The sequence below is a fragment of the Hyposmocoma kahamanoa genome, unplaced genomic scaffold (assembly GCF_003589595.1).
Source record: "Hyposmocoma kahamanoa isolate Upper Pololo Valley unplaced genomic scaffold, ASM358959v1 63, whole genome shotgun sequence".
NCBI lineage: Eukaryota > Metazoa > Arthropoda > Insecta > Lepidoptera > Cosmopterigidae > Hyposmocoma > Hyposmocoma kahamanoa.
In genome coordinates, this window is record NW_020653851.1 from 8382403 (window position 1) to 8388402 (window position 6000).

The following is a 6000-nucleotide window of genomic DNA, read 5'->3' on the forward strand; positions in this document are numbered from 1 at the left end:
TATTATGAAACCAGACTTTAGCACCTTCGCTTCTAATTTTCAATTTAATATTCAGTAATTCAATGGTGTAAAAGGTAAAATAAAGCAAAAAAGCACACCACAATCACACTATGCACTATTGCAGGCACAACGAAACAGAAGGGAAGAGAGTAAAGTAGGATGTTTTCAATTGTTCATATGGGTTAGATAATTTGCGATCAGAAATGAATTAATATTATAATAATGTTCGTTTATTGATAGTGTAAGTTTTGCATCTACTGTATCCTTTAAGTTTGTAGCTGCAGAATAAGAATAAACTATAGGTTTTTCTACTTACTACCGGCGTAAGGTTGAATATAGTCCGACACTAACACGAAATCTTCACTTTATTATAAAATTAGCGCTTGACATACTTTGGAACATCTTTTATGGATGTGGTGCACTAAATTCACGCAATTACGGCAATTGATATATAAACTGCCTCTGGCGCCGAATGGTTACCTTGTTTGTCTGCCAAGCAGAGATCGCGGTTTCGATTCTCGGCCCGGGAGAAATATTGTGTGGCCTGCACTTATTACTCTTGCGAGTTTGGGTGTCATTTGTGTTTGTTCATGTGTGTGTCTATAGCACTCGCAATACAGGGTTTTCCTAGTTCGGGGCTATGCGCGTGTGTGTGTGTGTGTGTGTGTGCGTTAAAAAATTAAAGTATTAATAAAATAAAAATAAAATAAAATAGGCTTTATTTGACTTGCAAAATACTTAAATTTAAAAAAAAAACAAAAAAATTAATAATAATTTATGTTAAAATAAAAAAGAAGCATAAAAAGTAAAAAAGAAGCATGTCAAAAGGGTTCATGACTCAGCCTCTGAGGACTATGCTAATTACATAGCCCTCGTTACATAATAGTGTTGACTTGTAGGTACTATTTACAGGTAAGCAATGTAATAAAGTAATTGCACATGCAATACCAATCCTTAAAGTAACAATAGAGCTTTATTCCAAAGAAAGGTTGACATAAAAAAAAATCAATAACTCGTGTTCATAAAGAAAATTATTTATGGACTGTTTAGGGTGACAATTATTTAGAGACAGAACCAGAACATGGGATCGTGACGAGCTTCGTGAATGCGTCTCAAACACGTTAGGGATACATACGATAGATTACTATGAGCTATTTATTGAATAAAGTTTTCATACGTGTTCTTATTTATCGAAATTTTTAATTGAAATCCTGTATAATCAAGTTGAACCGCTTTTTTCTTGCTATTTTCTAAAAAACAGTTTTAATTACACGATCGAATAACATAATTTTAAACTGGGTCCTACAAATTATACCTCCATTGTTTGCTAAGATCTTACAATTTGAATTTTTGTTCAGCTTAACTGAAGACTAGCTATGATTAACTTGCATGGAAGGGTATAAACTGAAATTAGCAATAAACTTATAGGACTTTACTAATTAACGAGTAATTTAAAATGAAAATTCTTTTTATTCATATTCATTGATAATGCCCGGATTGATTCGATATTCCGAAATGGGGTCTCTAGTATTGGAACTAAATTTTGTAATCGAAATTTTTCCGATATTGAATGCCTTAGTAACCACAGAATTTAAGCTTGTCTTATATATCATTTTCTGATGCAGTGTTTAATGGGTAGTTGATGTATGTGAGGCTCGAGAGATGTGTCAGGATAGAGCAAAGTGGCGTTCCGTGGTCTGTGCCTACCCCTCTTGTGGGACTAGGGCATGAGCTTTTGTATGTTTAATCACATTTGATATCAACGGCAAAGCAAAGTCAAAGTCAAAGTCAACGACAAAGTCAAAGTCAAAGTCAAAGTCAATGTCAAAATCAAATTCAAAGTCAAAGACAAAGTCGATGTCATAGTCAAAGTCAACATAATTATAATTATGAATAATGTTTTCAATACCTACCTGAAGACTGATTGTTAATGGACAGTCACAAGTATTTAGATATGTACATATATATAATATGTAGAAGCAGAAAATCGTACTTAAGTAGTTCATCTAGTATATTTGAAACACATGGCGGCACATACCTCTGGAATTACACTTGGTATCTATATAAGCACAACGCGTACAATTGGAATAGGCGGCGACGTTACGGGAGGATTAAGATACTGAGTTATAGCTCTAATAAAGAACATAAAGATGAGATACAATACGACCAATATAAAATGTTCCCCTCGGGTTTGTTAAACATTTATATTACGCCATATATTGTCTAGTTTCGTGAATAGATAAACTATTGAAAAATAATAATATGGAATATTCAATAAATTCTACAATAAATTCTAGTTACTTATAAGGGCTTTCATGCGATTCTATCGTTGACATTGAACGCGTATGATGGTGTACATACCAAGCTCACTCATGGTGGGTGAACGAACGAACATGTGGGTAAACTTTTGCAACAAAAAATGCGCCTGCGTTTGTATTAAGCAAAATGAAAAAGTATAATAATATGTAATAGAACATTAAAAAAGAAACAAAAAACAGACACAGTATAGATTTAGAAACTTTATTAGATATACTGTAGAATTATCGAACAAATGCGCGGAAAAAAGATAATAAAAAGATTTCGCAGTAGAGAGTAATTTCAAGGGAGGAGGTTTGTGTCCGTAGGTCACAGGCTGCACTTCCCCTTGAAGTCAGATCCGGATCTATGACATCCATGAGGATTTTCTCCTTCACATTGAAAAAAGTTTGCTTTTTTTAATACATCGTGAATACCTTAACTGTTGTTTATGTACTCCCCTAGTGTCTTGAAGTACGAGTTCCGAGCATCAACTAGGCATCATATCCTACAGTATAGTCTCATTTAGGTGCTTACCTATATTCTATGTGTAAATGAAAAAAACATTTAACAATAAATTTTCAGTCATAACAATAAATGTAATCATATAGTCTAGCTCACATATTTAGTATCAGAGGAATCAATTTTTGTTTCTATTGACATGAAACCAGTCGTTTTATAGTGAACGGCGCCAAATGCCATTAAAAACACGAAGAGAGAGCTCATTTCTTTTCCCATCTTTTACGACAAACCATAAAATTGACACGTGACAAACGTTTAGAAATTATATTGCTTTAATTCAGTTGAAAATGTTATGCTGGATATAGAAAGTAAGAGATGTGAAACTGGTAATGACGATTTTTATTAAAAGCTTTCTGGAGGATTTACAAATACATAGCCATAGACGTCCTGTCAGTGGAGTCGGAAAGAAACGCTTGCTACGTACCTAATGGACGCCCAGAAAGTTCAATGTAAATGGCAGTAGAACGTCGTTCAATAACTTAATAACGTTTCTGCGAATCCATGTTTCTTTCAAGCTTGTCTATATCGACTTCTTTTACGCCGAAGTTCTTTTATTTAACCACTTCACTTTCGTTTAGAGATTATTATCTGACAGGACGGTTTTAAGCTTTCATCGTCGTGGGATTTAGTCATCAACAAATGTAAGCGATATTAAGTACGCCTGACAAGTTGCCGGATATCATGAATGTTGTGTGTCGGTCTAGTGACAACCCTAGTGCTCAAATAAATAATGAAGACCAAGTGCGGGTAGTTAGAGGAACTCGCATGGCTAGAAGATGTTGACACTTGCCTCTACAGTCCCTTCGAGACCATGGACGATGCTACACGTAGTTTACACGTAGTTTAATTAGTGGTAGTAGAGCTCCTTGTGAAAAGTTTGTCCAGGGAACTACTGCCACCTTACCTATTTCTGCCGCCAGGCAGTAATGTGAGCATTACTGCGTTCTGGTTTGGAAGGGTAAGGGTGTTGGTGAAATTATAGGAACATTTGACTTGTCAACTTATGTCTGAGGGTGTCGGGCGCAGTGGCAGTGCCCCTCAGATCTTTGTGAAATAAAAAACGTCCTAAAAGTTGAAAAACATAATATTGTAAAATATAAAATTTTTAATACACGATTAAGTTCTGATTTTAAAATCAAATAATTATTATCATCGGTATTAAACTGGTAAAAACAACGATAAATGCATGTCATACTTATAGTAATATTATTTAAACAAGAAAACCGACATTTTATGATTATGTCTTTAACAATATTTGTGACGTTCATATAATTTGAGCTGCAATAACTCTGAAGTCCTTTGTGCAAAAGTTGTTAAGAAACTTTTAATAATTTTCCTGGCAATAATTTCGAGCTCAAGGAATCAGCTTGCAAAAATTGGGTCAAAAATGTCAAAGAAATTTTTAACAACCTCTAAATGCGGCCTTGTAGAAATCGTTACAATTTATTACAGTTAAAAGTTTACGTTGTTTCAAAGAAACTTTATATTTAACGGCGTCTCACAGCTAGCTATGGAATATTTAATATTGGGTTGAATTTTGGATTAAAAAATAGCAAGAAAAAGGATACGAAAACTAGGAAAACGTTCGATAGATCATGTGATGTCATTGATGGGCATTGAACGACATACGATTTGTTAAAATCCTTGTTGGAAATAATACCTCAAGTGATTTAAACAATTTGTTTCGAGAACCTATGTCTGTGTAAACTGTATTATTAATAGAATACATCTATACTAATCCATAAGCGTAGCTATGAAATTGCAGAGTTGTATTGAATGCACTCACTAGAGTAACAGGCTCAGGTTTGTCAAAGGCTGCGGGTAATTAAGGGCTTCCGTGGTAATGACGTGTGATTTAGCTTTGTGCCAATGTTTTGCTGCCATAGCACATGTTCACATGTGATGTTTGTATCAAATGAGGGGAGTAACACATATTGCTATATATGTATAAATTGAATACGGTATGCAATAAACACTTTTGACTTACAATACCTGTCTGAAATGTGGAAAAATGTGACAGTACAGTAATAATACGTGCAGTAATAATAGATTTATTATTGCGTAATAAAAATAGTTGATGAAATTAAAATGTTAGCAACATAAATCTATGTATTATGTATGTACAGAAAAGCAAACAAATTTAGTCTTAACTAAGGTAAAAAATATTATCGAGAGCAGCGCCCTGGGGCATCGTGTCCACGAGGTTGGCAATATTTTCGTTTTTTATTTAAGTTATTCTTTGGCGAAAGTACCTGTCAGCTCTTCAGTCACTGAAGGCTACAACGAGATGAAATGACAGCTTCTTCGAGAGGAGTTTCATCTGTGAATTCCCCACAAAAAGCACAAAGTTGGCTGGTGCATATTTGAGTCTTATTCTTATGCTGTCATTAAGGAGGGACTACAGTGTTCACACAAAGATATTTACCAATTTTTTACATTTTCCAATGAATATCATTCTATACCATCAGGAGATGCGGAAATACTGCAGCCATCCGTTATAAAAAAACCTTGCAAATTAGAGTGTCGACAGATATTCTCTTCGAAATGTTGATGAATCACCTTTATATCGAGTCTTAATAGACTATGACAAATAAAATTCGTTTGTGACAGAGCGCTCGTCACTTTCATGTGAATTGCGGGTACAAGCACAACTTGCCCCGATTCCGTAATATTATTATCGTGCAATGGGCGTATCCTGTAACTTTATTACAATTTCCTTGTTTTGGAAATAACAAGCGGCAGGGGTCCCGATCCCCGCGTCTAATACCTATCTGCTTTGTTATTAATGTCCTTATACGGATCTCCAATTATCTCGTAACAGGGCGCCTCTCTCGCTCCAATAAACGACACGGTCTTCACTGTTTATTATCACGCAAACGTTGAAACTCTAACAACCAAACATGGATTTTACCCCAGCAAGGCGTGTTGTATCATTGAAAACACATAGAATTAATTTTTTATTTCAACTTATGCACATTAGCGCTTATGTGGGCGAAGAACGAACTATCCAAATAGTACTCGTAATACTTGACTCGGTTTAGGAAGTTTGATATTGAAACCACGATCGTGCTTACAGAGGGATAATTTCAGAGCTTTGACAAACTTGACTCTGAAAAGGGCGGAAAGGATAAAGTTTTCACTCCATATACAAGCGATAAGTATCACAGAGCAAGTAAAGGCGTG